Source organism: Lithobates pipiens, unplaced genomic scaffold, assembly GCF_037356315.1.
Source record: "Lithobates pipiens isolate NorthernLeopardFrog02 unplaced genomic scaffold, aLitPip1_a1.2 Scaffold_19, whole genome shotgun sequence".
Classification (NCBI taxonomy): domain Eukaryota; kingdom Metazoa; phylum Chordata; class Amphibia; order Anura; family Ranidae; genus Lithobates; species Lithobates pipiens.
In genome coordinates, this window is record NW_027507764.1 from 590,354,264 (window position 1) to 590,373,546 (window position 19,283).

Here is a 19,283-nt window from a genome sequence, read left to right on the forward strand (position 1 = left end):
GTGATGAGTGTCGGGTGGTGATGCGTGTCGGGTGATGATGCGTGTCGGGTGATGATGCGTGTCGGGTGGTGATGAGTGTCGGGTGGTGATGAGTGTCGGGTGGTGATGAGTGTCGGGTGGTGATGCGTGTTGGGTGATGATGCGTGTCGGGTGGTGATGAGTGTCGGGTGGTGATGCGTGTCGGGTGATGATGCGTGTCGGGTGGTGATGAGTGTCGGGTGGTGATGAGTGTCGGGTGGTGATGAGTGTCGGGTGGTGATGCGTGTTGGGTGATGATGCGTGTCGGGTGGTGATGAGTGTCGGGTGATGATGCGTGTCGGGTGGTGATGAGTGTCGGGTGGTGATGCGTGTCGGGTGGTGATGAGTGTCGGGTGGTGATGCGTGTCGGGTGGTGATGAGTGTCGGGTGGTGATGAGTGTCGGGTGGTGATGCGTGTTGGGTGGTGATACTTGGGAGGACACAACAGTTTTTATATATATATACACGTGTGTGAGACCATTAATGGTGGAAGTCTGAGGGTTCCGTTATGAAGAATTTGTGGCGTCTGTAGAGCTTTTTTCATATATATGACAGCCGAATGGAAATCTTAATAGTGTACAATAACATGCAAAATTTTTATTTATTCCTATGTATACAATGTAGATATGATTGTACAATGGGGGAGGGGACATTCAATAAACGGTGCTTTCTGCTAAGTAGAGATGTTCGGTGATTGCGCTTTATTACACAGCATATCATTCCCCCCGCCCAGATCTGTATCTCCAAAATATAAAGAAACAAAAACAATGTATAAATAGAAACAATGCATGCAGTGAATTCATTGTGTGATATTGCAGATACAGTGCCTTGAAAAAGTATTCACACCCCTTGAAATTCCCCACATGTTGTCATGTTACAACCAAAAACGTAAATGTATTTTATTGGTATTTTATGTGATGGACCAACACAAAGTGTCACATAATTGTGAAGTGGAAGGAAAATGATAAATGATACAAATAAATATGTGAAAGTGTGGGGGGGGGATTTGTATTCACCCCCTTTACTCTGATACCCCCTAACTAAAATCTAACATCATGAAGGCCAAGGAACACACCAGACAGGTCAGGGATAAAGTTGTGGAGAAGTATAAAGCAGGGTTGGGTTATAAAAGAATCTCCCAAGCTTTGAACATCTCACGGAGCTCTGTTCAATCCATCATCGAAAAATGGAAAGAGTATGGGCACAACTGCAAATCTACCAAGACATGGCCGTCCACCTAAACTGACCGGACCGGGCAAGGAGAGCATTCATCAGAGAAGAGCCAAGAGGTCCATGGTGACTCTGGAGGAGCTGCAGAGATCCACAGCTCAGGGGGGAGAATCTGTCCACAGGACAACTATTAGTCGTCTCTCCACAAATCTGCCCTTTATGGAAGAGTGACAAGAAGAAAGACATTGGAGAAAGAAAGTCATAAGAAGTCCTGTTTGTAGTTTGTGAGAAGCCATGTGGGGGAGGGGGCAGCAAACATGTGGAAGAAGGTGATCTGGTCAGAGGAGACCAAAATTCTACTTTATGGCCTAAAAGCAAAACGCTATGTGTGGGGAAAACTAACACTGCCCATCCCCCTGAACACACCATCCCCACTGTGAGACATGGTGGTGGCAGCATCATGTGGTGGGGATGGTTTTCTTCAGCAGGGACAGGGAAGTTGGTCAGAGTTGATGGGAAGATGGATGGAGACAAATACAGGACAATCTTAGAAGTAAACCTGTAAAAGACTTGAGACCGGGGCGGAGGTTCACCTTCCAGCAGGACAACGACCCGAAACATCCAGCCAGAGCTACAATGGAATGGTTTACATCAAAGCATATTCATGTGTTAGAATGTCCTCTCTAGATGTGCAAAGCTGGTAGAGACACCCCCAAAAAGACTTGTAGAGAAAGGGGGTTCTACAAAGTATTGACTCCGGGGGGCGCCATACAAATGCCCCTCCCCCCCACACTTTTCACATATTTATTTGTATCATTTATCATTTTCCTTCCACTTCACAATTATGTGACACTTTGTGTTGGTCCATCACATAAAATCCCAATAAAATACATTTACGTTTTTGGCTGTAACATGACAAAGAGTGGAAAATATCAAGGGGTATGAATACTTTTTCAAGGCACTCTACATTCATTCTAGGCAAACCGAATGCTACTGAGCTATTTCCTCTTCAGGTCAGATCTTCTTTATTCATATGAAAAGCGTGAATAGGGAAAATATTGCATTTTACCTAGAATCGCGGGTCTACGGGCCCCGTGGTGGCAAATTTAAAAGGATGTACCCGTACGCCCATTTGCGCAGCTGTGCCATTCTGTCGACGTATATCTACATGCGGCGGTCGGCAAGCGGTTAAAAAGAAATGAAGAAAAACCCTTTTTTTTAACATTTTCGGTCTTTTCTCGTTTATGTAGCAAAAAATAAAAACCCGGAGGTGATTAAATACCACCAAAAGAAAGCTCTGTTTGTGTGAAAAATTTAGAAAATGGCATACGGGTACAACGTTGCAATTGCCACTCAAAGTGTGAGAGCGCTGAAAGCTGAAAATTGGTCTGGGCATAAAGGGGGCGAAAGTGCCCGGTACTGAAGTGGTTAACTAGGGCCCTTCCATCGGGAGAAGCTTCCTGCAACAGATCAATAGGAGTTGGTGTGGTGAGCGGGTCATTGACCCACTAATGACCACTTTTTCGCAGAAGGGAGTTTAACAAGGCTCGTGGCTACTCATTAAAATGAGAAAAAAGGAGGTTTAACCTTAAACTACGTAGAGGGTTCTTTACTGTAAGAGCAGCAAGGGTGTGGAATTCCCTTCCACAGGCGGTGGTCTCAGCGGGGGGCATCGATAGTTTCAAGAAACTATTAGATAAGAACCTGAACGACCGCAACATACAGGGATATACAATGTAATACTGACATATAATCACACACATGGGTTGGACTTGATGGACTTTTTTCAACCTCACCTACTATGTAACAATGTAACTATGTCTGCTACTCTGAGAATACAAATTACTAAAGCGCAAATATGGATAACAAGTGAGACGTACCTCAATGATAAAAGCTGCAACCAATTGGCAGTGCTCAGTCCCTGAAATTGCAATAATATAATAATAATTATTAGTACGCTAAAATCAATATCCCACCATATACAAGGGATGTGTTGAATAAAGTGCTCAAGCAATGTGTCCCTAGTGTGAGGAACAAACACACAAGTGCATAAATAAATCACAATAAATCACACCAATCCAAAGGCCACCCTTGAGAAAGTCACGTGACATGTGACGCAACGCGTCCGGAGGCGGAGCCAGGGATGACTTCGAACATCGGTGTCGGCACTTTAGTTGCTGTACGGAGAGTGGAGTCGCAACTGACCATTTTACAAAGCGCTAACAACCTTTATGTGTGCTGAATATCTCACCGGGTTTAAGACCGAGGTCAATACTGACAATGACCATCTTGCTTGATGGAGTCCGCAAAATTGGGGGCCCCTAGAACAAAGATGGGTTTGCCTGGGTTGACCCATTTCAACTATAAAATACATGTAGCGCCGGCTCCTGAAGAGCATGTGCTATGTGTTTTTTTATTTTTTATTTAATGTTACCCTTAAACCGCAGTTTGGTTTGGGTTTGATTGCTCTAAATTTGGACTTCAGCATCAGTCTGACTGGACTGCAGGGTGTTCTGCCTGGCCATAGGGGGCGCTGTCCCTTTTGGCAAGCATGGAAACACAGTCTAGTTGGGTGCATTAAGGTTACTTTCTCTTGGAACCAGCCCAGTGGGAGTGTCACTCTCGCTGCGCCTTCTGGGAGAGGGTACTTGAGGTGCGGATGTCATGTGTTTCGAGGTTCCGGTCCAGAAGTATGTTCTGACTGTATAGTCCTGGTGCTCCTGACCAGCCCCCAGGACTTCCATGGCCTGGGGTGCGGATCCACCCGACTTTACGCCTCGGGGCTGGCTAGCCCGAGGCGAGGGAACTGAAGGAAGGATTCGGAGGTGGTCCGGTGCCGTCTCGGTTAGTGGAGAGGCCCAGCAACTGTGAAGTTATCCAGGGGAGGACTCTTCGGGAGGAGGCCACGCAAGGGTTGGCTCCTCAACAAGAGCCTGGAAAAGCTGAAGGACCTAAGCGAATACGATCTCGTGCGGTATCGCCGGACCGGCTGCAAGATACTGGGACCACACGAGTGTTCTACAAGTTTTCAAGTTTCCCTCACGTGTTCTACAGCAAAGTCTGTGGCAGAGACTTATATCTAACTTGAGTACCCTGTTGGCTGCTAGGCCCGGTGAGAGAAGGACCATCCAATTAGGGTGAGGATCCAGCTGTGAATGGCTATTCTCTGGATTTATACAAAGTAAGAGATTTCTTTTCATACTGACTTTGTCAATAAGAGTACCCGGACTTTTCACCTAGACCCTCTGATCCTATACCGTGAGACTCTTCGTTGATTACTTATGCAAATAAAAATCCCTTTAAGTGGATCTGTCGTCCATCTCTACAGTTCTTGGGCCATCTACCTCGGGAAACCCCTAGACGCATACGAGGTGAAGAAGGTAACGGTAAGCCCATTAAAACCAGCCGCTCCTCCGGGGGTAAGTGCTACATACACTATAAGGCAGGACGACTCAATAGCCACGCAGACGCCCTCTTCCCTTTTTCCACTGACGACTTGGACCTGAGTAGGCAGGACTTAGATGTTGCCCCCCCCGGTGCTGCCCCCACAGTCCTCCTCTGTGCACTCTGTTGTGGACATTTTATGAAGATGTATTTAATATGTATTGTCACAGTGTCTCCCAGTGTTAGTTCTCCTGAAGAACGCTCTAAAGAGCGGACTGGGGCAGACAGACGCTGGTTGAGACCCGTTTTGGTAGTGAAAAGGTTCCTGAGGTTGCAGAGACGTAGGGTGGGGATATGTCCGCCAGTGAAGGGCCCTTGTGCAATGCACAGACCATCGTCTGGGGGGGGGGGGGATATGACCACTCTGCAAATACATTATCGGTTATGGGGGGGATGTACGCACGTTTCTCTCGTGTGTCTGATCAGCACATGGGGGGCTATGGCGTGTCCCTGCAGATAATCTCCAATCCTCAGGAATGGTAGAATAATCTGGGTATGCGTTGTTCTCTATAAGCAGCGCTAGAAGCAAATTATAAAATAAGAGTCCATAAAGTTAAAACCGAGTCTTTGTTCAGGGGCAATCCTGGAACCACCCATGGAGCAGAGATACAATAAGGTGAACATGAGATTATCCTCCATCGAACATCAACACACCGGGCCTCTTACCAAAGGAAGTGGACCACTGAATTACAGCAGTATTAGGGGGAGGTCTCTCTACTCACCGCCTGTCTATCTGCCAGATACATCTAAGGATACCGATAGATACAAGTCTTTTTGGATCATTTTTTCTCTGTGAGCTGTGATACTTTTATGCACGGTGATACAGAGTTTCACATTTATGCATGAGGATTACTCCTCTGGTATAAGAACCACTCTGATTCTATTCATTCAACTACTTTATAGACTATACATATCTTTTGTCCTCCTGTGGCCACTTTGACTTGAGCATGTATGAGGTTTAATACTAGACTGATGATCGTGCATATATGATGGCTGTTGTGTTCATTTCAGTCAAATTTTTAACCGGCAATTTTGGTTTACCACAAAGTGTACCTTATGCCGCGTACACACGACCGAATTGTCCAGCGGACTTAGTCCGCCGGACTGCATTCGACCGTGTGTGGGCTCCAGCGGACTTTTTCACCGTAAAGTCCGGCGGACTTAGAAAGTAGTTTTGATTCAAAATTTGACTGCGAGTCCGGCGGACAATACGGCTGTGCGTGTGCTAGTCCGCCATTTTGAGTGCGGCACCGGGTAGCCGGAACTAGCGAAGGAAGTCAATATCGCCGCCTTTGGCGGCGAGATTGACACGTCGCTGGCCCCGTCACCTGGTATGGACTTAAAGGGGAAGCCCTACGCCGAAAAAAACGGCGTGGGGGTCCCCCCTAGGTCCATATCAGTCCCTTATATGAGGACACAACCTGGCCGGTCAGGAAAGAGGTGGGGACGAGTGAGTGGCCCCCCCTCTTGAGCCATACCAGGCCGCGTGCCCTCAACATGGGGGGGTGCTTTGGGGAAGGGGGGGCTGTGCAGCCCCCCACCCCAAAGCACCTTGTCCCCATGTTGATGAGGACAAGAGCCTCTTCCCGACGACCCTGGCTATTGGTTGTCGGGGTCTGCGGGCGGGGGGGGGGCTTATCGGAATCTGGGAGCCCCCTTTAATAAGGCGGCCCCCGGATACCGGCCCCCCACCCTATGTGAATGAGTATGGGGTACAATGTACTCCTACCCATTCACCTTTAAAAAAAAAATGTAAATAAAACACAACACACAAGGGTTAAAAATAATTTATTGTACAGCTCCGGGGGTCTTCTCGCCGGACTCCTGCGCTATCTTCTGCTAGCTCTTTTACTAGCGGAGCAGCCCGGCTTTCTTCTTCGTCGCCGCCCGGGGGTCTTCTTCCGACTTCGGGGGTCTCCTTTTAATTCTGAGTTGAAGATGCCGTGCGCCAGGTCTATAGCGGCGCATCGATCGCGACCGCCCGTGCGCCGTCATGCTCATAGTAAATGGGGAATTGCACTGTGTTACAGGCTCAAATGCTTTTTGAATACAAAAATGGGCGTTGCGCGTCGGCGTGCGCCGCTACTCATGGCGCAAATGCTTTGTAAATCAGCCCCATGGATTACTCGCAGCGTATAATGGAATTTCCACATCAACTCTTTGCAAAAGAAAGTAAATCCAAATTTTTGCGACTCTCGGTTGTCATGGTAGCGGGTTGTCAGCAGATCTGGAAGGAAAACCGCAAAACTTGGGACACACATGAGATAATCAGAGCTTAGCTGACATCACTGACAGCGGGGGAGGGGAACCTCAATTGAGAATTACTCAGAACTTTCTTGTTTTTTTTTTTTTTGCCCAATTTATAAATTGTAACAAGGATAAAGGGCAACAGGGGACATAGAGGAGAGGGGTGCCGAGGATGTAGGGGGAAGGGAGGTGAAGGGGGTGTTGGGGGAAGGGAGGTGCAACGGATGTTGGGGGAAGGGAGTGCAGGAGATGTAGGGCAAAGGAAGGTGCAGGGGATGCTGGGGGAAGGGGGTGCAGGAGATGTAGGGCAAAGGGAGGTGCAGGGGATGTTGGGGGAAGGGGGTAAAGGAGATGTAGGGAAAGGGAGGTGCAGGGGATGTCGTGGGAAGGGGGTGCAGGAGCTATAGGGGAAAGGGGGGTGCAGGGAATGTAGGGGAAAGGGGGTGCAGGAGATGTAGGGGAAATGGAGGTGCAGGGGATGTTGGGGGGGTTCAGGTGATGTAGGGGAAAGGGTGGTGCAGGTGATAATGAGGAGATGCAGGAGATGTAGGGGATGTTGGGGGAAGGGAGGTGAAGGAGATCTAGGGGGAAGGGGTTGCAGTGATGTTGGTGGGTTCAGGAGATGTAGGGGAAAGGGAACTGCAGGGGATGTTTGGGGAAGGGGGTGCAGTAGATGTTGGGAGGGGGGGTTCAGGTGATGTAGGGCAAAGAGAGGTGCAGGGGATGTAGGGGAAAGGGAGGTGCAGGGGATGTTGGGGGAAGGGGGGTGCAGGTGATGTAGGGGAAAGGGAGATGCAGGGGATGTTGGGGGAAGGGGGTGCAGTAGATGTTGGGAGGGGGTTCAGGTGATGTAGGGGAAAGAGAGGTGCAGGGGATGTTGGGGGAAGGGAGGTGCAGGTGATGTAGGGGAAAGGGAGGTGAAGGTGATGCAGGGGAAAGGGAGGTGCAATGGGATGTTGGGGGAAGGGAGGTGAAGGAGATGTAGGGGGAAGGGGGTGCAGTAGATGTTGGGGGGTTCAGAAGATGTAGGGGAAAGGGAGGTGCAGGGGATGTTTGGGGAAGGCGGTGCAGTAGATGTTGGGAGGGAGGTTCAGGTGATGTAGGGGAAAGGGTGGTGCAGGGGATGTAGGGGAAAGGGAGGTGCAGGGGATGTTGAGGGAAGGTGGCGCAGGGGATATTGAGCAGATGCAGGAGATGTAGGGGAAAGGGAGGTGCAGGAGATGTAGGGGAAAGGGAGGTGCAGGGGATGTTGGGGGAAGGGGATGCAGTGATGTTGGGGGGGTTCGGGTGATGTAGGGGAAAGGGAGATGCAGGGGATGTTGGGGGAAGGGAGGTGAAGGAGATGTAGGGGGAAGGGGGTGCAGTAGATGTTGGGGAAAGGGAGGTGATATCAGAGTACTGGGAGAAGAAAAAACCTGAAGCCTCGCCTGGCCTCCTCCTGAGAATACCAATCACCTGGCTGCCTGTCACTGACCCAAAACAAGCATGCATCCTAATTTGTATACATGCTTCTGGTCAGTGACTCCATTTATTGAAGCCATTGGATCAGCATGACAGCCAGGCAGCCAGTATTTTCTAAAGAAGTATCCCTGTGACTAGCAGTCTATGTACACACAGTATACGGAGTATACAGAGTCCCTGGCACTGTCCCTCCCTGTAGTAAGCATATTGTGTATTCTTAGTGCTGGGAGTGTTTCTTCTCTTTCAGTTTCCATTCATGTGAAAAGGAAAGCAGTTCAGAGATCTCCTCCAGGAATCCGGCAGATTTTCTTCTGTCTCAGTTCAGGGGCCCCAGAGACACAGGAGGGGACACAGGTGAGTGGGGGAGGGGGTGAATATTTATTCCGGGGTCCTGCTGGATACCTTATCCTGACAAGGATTTATTTCTCTCTTCTGTTACTTTGTATCACTTTGACTCCTCCACACTTTCTGGCTGTGCTCTTCATTCCCCATCATGGAGGGGAAGATTGTCCTCTTGTATATCTCCGAGGTTCTGGTGAGTCAGAGGGGCATTTACTAAGATGACTGACCTACCAGCTTTGTATAAGGTGTCGGGGTTGCCTGTTCTTCCACCTCCCACCCTGCCTACACAAACTCTTCTCTATAAGTAGATTAATAGGTGGCCCCTCCATTCTACACGTCGCTCCATTGGCTGGGACCTTCCAGAACCCCCCTTCTCATTCCACCACAAGGTGACATCCAGCAGAGGAATCCTTCCCATGTCAACTGCATTGCAGAGGTGACAATATCCAGGGAGGTTTGTATCTAAAGTCTTTCATTCAGAAGAATACCTGGAATCGGACCACATTTGGGCCGCTAGATGGAAAATTGCCGCAACTTTGCAATATCTGCAACAGCATTTTATTGACCCCCTTTGACAGATCAGTGCTGTCATCTAGTAGGGTAAAAAAAGGTGGTTGTGGAGTACAGTTGGGCATGAGGTGGAACTGGGTCACAGGGTGAGGAAAGGCACTGGTGCCACCAGGCATGTACTGGCCATCGGGACTACTGGGAGTTTCCCGGTGGGCCGATGGCTCAGTGGGCCACTCTGATGTAAGGGGGCTGGTGATGGGACACTCTGATGTAAGGGGGCTGGTGATGGGACACTCTGATGTAAGGGGGCTGGTGATGGGACACTCTGATGTAAGGAGGTGCTGATGGGACACTCTGATGTAAGGGGGCTGGTGATGGGACACTCTGATGTAAGGAGGTGCTGATGGGACACTCTGATGTAAGGGGGCTGGTAATGGGACACTCTGATGTAAGGGGGTGCTGATGGGACACTCTAATGTAAGGGGGCTGCTGATGGGACACTCTTCTGATGTAAGGAGGTGCTGATGGGACACTCTGATGTATGGGGGCTGGTGATGGGACACTCTGATGTAAGGGGGGTGCTGATGGGACACTCTGATGTAAGGGGGCTGGTGATGGGACACTCTGATGTATGGGGGCTGCTCATGGGACACTCTGATGTAAGAGGGGCTGTTCATGGGACACTCTGATGTAAGGGGGCTGTTCATGGGACACTCTGATGTAAGGGGGCTGGTGATGGGACACTCTGATGTAAGGGGGCTGGTGATGGAACCCTCTGATGTAAGGGGGCTGGTGATGGAACCCTCTGATGTAAGGGGGCTGGTAATGGGACCCTCTGATGTAAGGGGTGCTGATGGGACACTCTGATGTAAGGGGGCTGCTGATGGGACACTCTGATGTAAGGGGGTGGTGATGGGACACTCTGATGTAAGGGGTGGTGATGGGACACTCTGATGTAAGGGGGTGCTGATGGGACACTCAAAATGTAAGTGGGCCGGTCTGGATGAAGTCCAGGGCCAAATTTCTGTCCCAGCCCAGCCCTGGGTGCCACCTTGGGTTCTCAGTTTTGACGGGTGAGGAGCTCCAGGATATACTGTATGTTTCGTAGGGAGAAAACAAGCTTGTTTGTTTTGTCAGGGTTACATAGCAGGTGAGGTCGAAAAAAGACACAAGTCCATCAAGTCCAACCTATGTGTGTGATTATATGTCAGTATTACATTGTATATCCCTGTATGTTGTGGTTGTTCAGGTGCTTATCTAATAGTTTCTTGAAACTATCGATGCTCCCCCACTGAGACCACCGCCTGTGGAAGGGAATTCCACATCCTTTCCGCTCTTACAGTAAAGAACCCTCTACGTAGTTTAAGGTTAAACCTCTTTTATTTTCATTTTAATGAGTGGCCACGAGTCTTGTTAAACTCCCTTCCGCAAAAAAGTGTTCTCCCTATTGTGGGGTCACCAGTCCGGTATTTATATATTGTGGGGTCACCAGTCCGGTATTTATATATTGTGGGGTCACCAGTCCGGTATTTATAAATTGTGGGGTCACCAGTCCGGTATTTATATAATGAAATCATATCCCCTCTCAGGCGTCTCTTCTCCAGAGAGAATAAGTTCAGAGCTCACAACCTTTCCTCATAACTAATATCCTCCAGACCCTTTATTAGCTTTGTTGCCCTTCTTTTTACTCGCTCCATTTCCTGAAAAGGGCTTCGGAAGCACCGCAACACGGGCGTTTTTAACTCCTTCTTTGGGGTTAAAATCGCCCCGCTATCGGCCAAAAGTGCCACTTAAACAGCGCTAAAGCGCCACTAAAAGGAGTGGCGCTTTAGCACTAGCGCACAGTGTGTGTTAAACTCCCTTCCGCAAAAAAGTTTTCTCCCTATTGTGGGGTCGCCAGTCCGGTATTTATATATTGTGGGGTCACCAGTCCGGTATTTATATATTGTGGGGTCCCCAGTCCGGTATTTATATATTGTGGGGTCACCAGTCCGGTATTTATATATTGTGGGGTCCCCAGTCCGGTATTTATATATTGTGGGGTCACCAGTCCGGTATTTATATATTGTGGGGTCACCAGTCCGGTATTTATATAATGAAATCATATCCCCTCTCAAGTGTCTCTTCTCCAGAGAGAATAAGTTCAGAGCTCACAACCTTTCCTCATAACTAATATCCTCCAGACCCTTTGTGACGGAAGCGATCCCTACACTCCAATTGAGTGCTTCCGTCTATATACCGCTTCCTAAGTCCTGGAACACAAGTCCAATGGATCTGGCTATAGGAACCCCCAAGCACTAGACAACACCAGGCTTGGAAGACATCGGGAATGACCTTTATTTGAGATCTCACACAAAATATATACAGCGGGGTGACTAAAACCTAACCTAATTAGCATGAGCTAATTATCTAAATCAACACTCAGATTAGTTGACTGAGGGAAAAGACTTTTCGGCTCCTAGCTCACTAACAATTCAATTGCAGATTAATTAGCACAAACAACAAAACAACAATAGGTGAAATACTCTTTAGAATCTGTGTCAAGCCAGACTAGACTCATTTACATTATACAAGACAGTCAGGATGGATGGAGGTGATGATATTAGCATCTAAGAGTTTGTGTCCCAATAGTGTGATTTAGTCTATTGCTAACATGGCATTTACATATCCAGAGTCTGTATGTCTTGGGGGGGGGGAGGCCACGTACCTGAATCCAAGTAAAACCACCTCAGGGGTCCCCAGGCATACAGCTCACAAAGAGCACCGTTCCCCCAAATGCCAGGGCCCATAATCACAAGGCAAGAGGCTCAGTCCCCTCCAAGAGCCTCGGTCCCAGCTAGGTCTGTCACACCCTTTATTAGCTTTGTTGCCCTTCTTTGTAGTCGCTCCATTTCCAGTACATCCTTCCTGAGGACTGGTGCCCAGAACTGGACAGCATACTCCAGGTGCGGCCGGACCAGAGTCTTGTAGAGTGGGAGAATTATCGTTTTATCTCTGGAGTTGATCCCCTTTTTAATGCCAATATTCTGTTTGCTTTGTTAGCAGCAGCTTGGTATTGCTGAGCCCATCATCTACTAGGACCCCCAGGTCCTTCTCCATCCTAGATCCCCCCAGAGGTTCCCCTCCCCCCAGTCTATAGATTGCATTCATATTTTTGTCACCCAAATGCATTATTTTACATTTTTCTACATTGAACCTCATTTGCCATGTAGTTGCTAATCCCATTAATTTGTTCAGATCTTTTTGCAAGGTTTCCACATCCTGCGGAGAAGTTATTGCCCTGCTTAGCTTAGTATCGTCCGCAAATACAGAGATTGAACTGTTTCCCCCATCCCCATCCTCCAGGTCATTTATGAACAAATTAAATAGGATTGGTCCCAGCACAGAACCCTGGGGGACCCCACTACCCACCCCTGACCGTTCCGAGTACCCCCCATTTATCACCACCCTCTGAACTCGCCCTTGTAGCCAGTTTTCAATCCATGTACTCACCCTATGGTCCATGCCAAGGGCTCCAAGCCTTTGGGCTATTGCAGCAGGGCTGCAAAAAAAACCAGGAGGCTTGCTGAAGTATTGATTTTGGCAAAGAGATGATCAATAATTCCCACATTGGGAAGTTTTCTTCTAATAAAAGTGGTCAGGAAAGCCCTAATGTGCAGATGACTGCATCTGTAAAGTGCTACATTTGAGCTAATTCCCACCCCTTACAGGATAGCCATAGTAGTGTTTTCATTGTTTCCTGTTCTCAGAATAATTGGGGATTTGCGTATTTCCTAAACTTGGACCTTTGCACAAATGGACCCTACAGCCCAAGTCTGTTGGTCCATGTACAAGTCTGGAATTATCCTTTCCAAAACTTACATTCTTTCCCCTCATTCTTTGCTGTTAGGGGAATTTGAATGTTATTTTGGTGATTTTGTTTCCCAATCCGCTCAGATTGCTCTTAATTTATATCCGCTTCTGCTCTTTTCTGAGCACCCTTCCTTATACTGCAAATCTCACCAGATTACACCCTTTCTTAGCTTGATTGCTAGTCCCACCAGGTTCTACCCTTCCTTAACTTGACTTGCAATGTCACCATGTTCCACCCCTCCCCAGCTTGACTGCCAGTCCCACCAGGCTTCACCCTTCCTCATCTTGACTGCCAGTCCCACTAGATTTCACCCTTCCTTAACTTGTTTGCAAGTTCAACCAGTTTCCACCCTTCCTCATCTTGACTGCCAGTCCCACTAAATCTCACCCTTCCTTAACTTGTTTGCAAGTTCAACCAAGTACCACCCTTCCTCATCTTGACTGCCAGTCCCACTAGGTCTCACCCTTCCTTAACTTGTTTGCAAGTTCAACCAAGTACCACCCTTCCTCATCTTGACTGCCAGTCCCACTAGGTCTCACCCTTCCTTAACTTGTTTGCAAGTTCAACCAGGTTCTACCCTTCCTCAGCTTGACTACCAGTCCCACCAGGTCCCATCTTTACTTAGCTTTACTGCCAGTCTAACCAGGCACCTCCCTTCCTTAGCTTGACTTCCTGTGCTATCAGATCCCACCGTTCCGCAGCTCGACTGCCAGTCACACCAGGTCCTACCCTTCCTCAGCTTGACTACCAATCCAACCAGGCTTATCTTACACCCAAATCATAAGCCCGCAACCAAAACCTCCTGGTCTCCATCCACCGTCTTTGGGCAGACTATCTCCCCAAAGACCAAAGCGAAGAGTATCGGGGTTATTTTAGATGCACAAATGTCAATGGATGCGCAAATAGGATCTGTAGTCAGTGGATCTCACCATCTGTTGCGCATGCTTCGCAGACTCCTCCCTTTTATCCCAAAGAATGACAAAGCAGTGGTAGTTGGAACAATCATTAATTCACGACTGGACTACGCAAACTCGCTTTACATAGGATTACCACAATATCAACTTGCGCGATTACAACTGATCCAAAACATGGCGGCAAGGCTGATAACAGGGAAAAAACCCTGGGAATCCATTTCTCCTTCGCTGAGGAGCTTACATTGGCTAACCGTAAAAAATCGGATCACGTTCAAGACCCTTTGCCTCACCCACAAATGCGTGCATAGAGAAGCTCCGCAATACCTAATGGAGAAAATAAATCATTACACACCAAACCGCAGTCTTCCATCAGCCAACAAAAACCTCCTCCTCGTGCCCAAAGCCCGGTATAAATCCAAGGGGGATCGGAGATTCGCTGTCCAAGGGCCTCGGCTATGGAATGCTCTACCAATCAACATCCGCCTGGAAGAAAATCACCTGGCTTTTAGGGAAAAACTCAAGACCTTCCTCTTCTAGCAGATGATCAAAGCTCGCCACAGCGCCTAGAGCCGATTCAGTTCGCATTGTGCGCTATACAAGTATTTCATTCATTCATTCATTCATTCAGGCTTCATCTTTCCTCAGCCTGACTGCCAGTCCCACTCTTCCTTAGCTTGACTGTGAGTTCAGCCAGGTTCTTCCCTTACTTAGCTTGACTGCCAGCTCCCCCCTTCCTCATATTGACTGCCAGTCCCACCAGGTTCCACTCTTCCTTAGCTTGACTGCCAGTCCCACTAGGTTCTACCCCCTCTATATCTTCTTAGGGCTTCCAGGTTTGCAGTGAGCGGCTGTTTTTTTGCAGATTTTTCAAGATTTGTCCTATTTTTTGTCCCTGTCATCAGACAGGGCAACCAGGAGCCTCTCAAACATACTGTAGATACATAGTTAGGTTGTCTACAAATGGCACAAGTCTATCTAGTTCAACCAAAAAATAAATAAACAAAAAAACCTCCATATACATAATCCTCTATCCACAGATGATCCAGAGGAATTCAAAAAACTCCATATGATGCTTTTATCCAACCATTCTGTAAAATTCCACATTACTACTTGCTGTAAAATACACTTTTTGGGGGCCTGTTTTGGATCCCCGTTGACTTCAATAGGGCTTCCAGGTCAAAAATTCAAAATTTCAGAGACCCCTGGAAAAGTTTAACAAAACCACCACTTATTGAAGTTTTCTTTAAAGCTGAGTTTCGCCCACATATAAGACTTTGCATCATCTATAAAAACTTATTGGCCAACTTTTTTATTTATTTATTTTGTCTGTGTTTGTTTACCCTCTTGTTCATTGTTATTCTTCCTCAATTCCTATGTTACATAGTTAGTAAGGTTGAATAAAGACACCAGTCCGTCCAGTTCAACCTGAGTGTCTACAATTGTCCCTGTCCCTGCACATCGTGTTTCATTAAGATGCTCCTCTATTATATATTATTTGATTTAAAGTACCCATATAGAACCATCAATTTACACAGCGCTCCACACACATTCATATACTAGGGCCAATTTTGGACAGAAGCCAATTAACCTACCAGCATGTCTTTGGAGTGTAGGAGGAAACCGGAGTACCCGGAGGAAACTCACGCAAGCACAGGGAGAACATGCAAACTCCATGCAGGTAGTGTCATGGTTGGGATTCAAACCAGTGACCCTTTTTACTGCTAGGCGAGAGTGCGAACCACTACACCACTGTGCCAGTAAATGTACCCTGCCGAATTTCCCCAAGTGATTTGACCACACCCCCCCCCCCCTCCTCGCTGCCATCTGGAACCTGTGTGTGTCCCAGAAGACGACGAGACCACTCAGCAAACGCAGCGTGACTCGCACATGCGCAGTAGGAAGCCAGCTGTGAAGCTTGAAGGCTTCGCTGCCGGTTTCCCTTAGTTGCAATGCCGCAGCCTGCACCCGGAGCAGATCGACGAATCGGCTTGGGGTGCCGACATCGCGGGAACCCTGGACAGGTAAGCGTCCTTGTATTAAAAGTTAGCAGCTATAGGATTTGTGGCTGCTGACTTCTAATTTTTTTTTTGTACAGGCTGGAACTCCACTTTCATTTCATATGACCCTGATGAAGTCTCCCACAGGGGTTAGAGTGATTTGTAAACCTCGGATGGCAGTTGGCTACTCTTGGAACTGCCCAACTCTTGGAGCAGTCCCAGCGGAACGCTGCTGTTTCGGAGAGTCTGAGTAAATTCAAGTTTCAGCCCTGGTTCACATTGAATGCTACTTTGAAATCGCCCTACTTCACTTGAAGTCCGTTGCGATTTCAGGTGCTACTTCACTGACATCTTTGCCACTTCATGCACAGATTTATATGCAAGTCGCACCTGAAATCGCAAAAAATAGTGCAGGAACTACTTTTTCAAACCAGTGCGGCACCGCAAAGTCGGAGTCGCACCGGTTTGAGCGGTTTTATTGCTGGCAATAGGGTGCGACTTGTCATACGATTTGGAACTCTCAATTCACATGACAAGACTCACCGGTGTGAACAGGGGCTTAAGTTTAAAAAAAAAATGATGGCGGTAGGATCATGGTAGATAGTAAAAGACAAAGATGGGTCAGTAGTAGGGTTGTCCCGATACCAATACTAGTGTCAGTATCGGTGCAGATACCGAGCATTTGCCCGAGTATTTGTACTCAGGCAAATGCTCCGATGCTTGATCCAATACATGGACAGTCAGGGGTGATCGGTGCGGCGCTGGGGGGGAGGTGCAATCACCGATCTCCCTGTATAGATTTCAATAAAGCAGCTGACAGCCACTTCTCCTTCTCTCCCTCCTGCGGCTTTCAGCTTCTTTATTGAAATCTATACAGGGAGATCGGTGATTGTAACTCACCCCCAGCGCCAAATCGATCACCTCTGACTGTCCCAGATTTTCCTCCTCGAGGCCCCCTTTGGTCCCCCTCCATGCTCCGGGCCCCCTCTGTGCTTCTCCAGTCCCCCTCTGTGCTCTGGCCCCCCTCTGTACTCCTCCAGTCCCCCTCCGTGCTCTGGTCCCCCTCTGTGCTCCTCCGGTCCCCCTCTGTGCTCCTCCGGTCCCCCCTTTGTGCTCCGGTTCCCCTCCGTGCTCTGGTCCCCCTTTGTGCTCCTCCGGTCCCCCTCTGTGCTCCTCGGTCTCGCCTTTGTGCTCCTCCAGTCCCGCTCCGTGCTCCAGTCCCCCTCCGTGCTCCTCAGTCCCCCTCCATGCTCCGGGCCCCCTCTGTGCTTCTCCAGTCCCCCTCTGTGCTCTGGCCCCCCTCTGTGCTCTGGCCCCCCTCTGTGCTCTGGCCCCCCTCTGTGCTCCTCCGGTCCCCCTCTGTGCTCCTCCAGTCCCCCTCTGTGCTCCTCCAGTCCCCCTTTGTGCTCCGGTCCCCCTCCGTGCTCCGGTCCCCCTCTGTGCTCCTCGGTCTCGCCTTTGTGCTTCTCCAGTCCCGCTCTGTGCTCCGGTCCCCCTCCGTGCTCCTCGGTCCCCCTCCGTGCTCCTTGGTCCCCCTCCGTGCTCTTCAGTCCCCCTCCATGCTCTGTGGTCCCCCTCCATGCTCTTCGGTCCCCCTCCGCCAGTCCCACTCCATGCTCCGGTCCCCCTCCATGCTCCTCCGGTCCCCTCTTTCCTCTTGGGTCCACCTCTGTGCTCCTCGGTCCCCCTCCGTGCTCTTTGGTCCCCCTCCGTGCTCTTCGGTCCCCCTCCGCCAGTCCCACTCCATGCTCCGGTCCCCCTCCATGCTCCTCCGGTCCCCCTCTTTCCTCTTGGGTCCACCTCTGTGCTCCTCCGCCCCCTCTGTCCTTGATCTGTCAGGATGGAGAGCGGAGGAAGGAGCCGGTAAATATGTAATTTACTGGGTCCCTCCTTTTCCAAATGTGATCACTGTCTCCGTCCATTGATAACTGTCACTGAGCATCGTAAACTGTGTTTTTGATGCTTCAGTTTACGAATGGAGAAGAGCCGCTGTCTCCTGTCCATTCATCTCCATTGCAGCTGAGGCTGCAGAGGAAGAGACTGGGGAACCTGTGTCCCCGGTCCTTTCCCATGTATCAAAAGGGAGATGCCAGGGTTATGTTAGGACCCCTGCTATCTCGCCGAAGCCACCCCCCAACAGGGCTAATAATAAAAAAAAAAGAATTGTAATAAATAAATATTGAAATGTTAAATTGTAAAAATAATAAAAAATTTAATAAAAAACACACTGACACCGTCCACTGCCCCACCCCCCCCCCCAAAAAAAAGAAAGCATTGTAAAAAAAAAAAGAAGAAGAAATTGTAAAAAATAATAATAAAAGAAAATTGTAAAAAAATTAAATTATGAAAAAAAACTAAAAAAAACTAATGGTTTCTGGATTCCTTATCCCCCCCCCCCCCCACTCCCAGATAACATATATTACTACTACAGAGCTTCCTCTCAATCATATGGGTACTGAATAGGTTAAACCACATTCACTACTACACATGGCCCCCACCCATTCACAATTAGAACCCTTTAGGGGTGAATGGGTTCAAGAGTGGCTTTGATCGGTACATAACATTCCCCCGATTGGACCCCCACCCCTTCTCCCTCACACGGAGATGCTTAATGATCCTCAGTTACTACACTTGTTAATTATTGTATTCCCGCTTTACCAGAGGCAGACTTTACTGGGTCGGAACTTCACCGGCACCGCCATTGCAGAAGTGACCTAGTAAGGCCGCGTACACACGGGCGGACTGTTCGCCCAACCTTGTTCGGCAAACAGTTTCATCAAACAGTCCGCTCAAAATTTGCATGAGCGGACTTGCCCACACACGAGCGGACTGTTTGACGAACAAGGTTGGGCAAACAGTTCGCTCAACTTTTGAAATGAACGGACTCGCCCACGTAAGGAGGAGACAAATCCGCCCATTTCGAGCGCGTGTACAGGTAGGCGGGGCCCGCGAAGGAGACGTCGCGGGCTCCGCCGCCTGGAATGGGCTTAAAGGGGAACCCCAACGCCGAAAAAAAATCGGCGTGGGGGTTCCCCCCAAGTCCACACCAGACCCTTGTCCGAGCACGCTACCCGGCCGGCCAGGAAAGGGGGGCGAGCGAGCGCGCCCCCCCTCCTGAGCCGTACCAGGCCGCGTGCCCTCAACATGGGGGGTGCCTTGGGGAAGGGGGGCCGCGCGGCCCCCCCACCCCAAAGCACCTTGTCCCCATGTTGATGAGGACAAGGGCCTCTTCCCGACAACCCTGGCCGTTGGTTGTCGGGGTCTGCGGGCGGGGGGCTTATCGGAATCCGGGAGCCCCCTTTAAGAAGGGGGCCCCCGGATACCGGC

General features: G+C 49.2%; 1 protein-coding gene across 1 annotated transcript in view; it reads left to right on the forward strand.

Annotated features, from left to right (window-relative positions):
- Window positions 1-8,325: 8,325 nt before the first annotated feature.
- LOC143997773 (uncharacterized) overlaps window positions 8,326-19,283 on the forward strand; it is a 36,978-nt gene continuing 26,020 nt past the window's right edge. The window contains exon 1 of the mRNA XM_077493564.1: window positions 8,326-8,694. The gene's annotated coding sequence lies outside the window, so the exon portion shown is untranslated. The remainder of the gene's footprint in view (window positions 8,695-19,283) is intronic.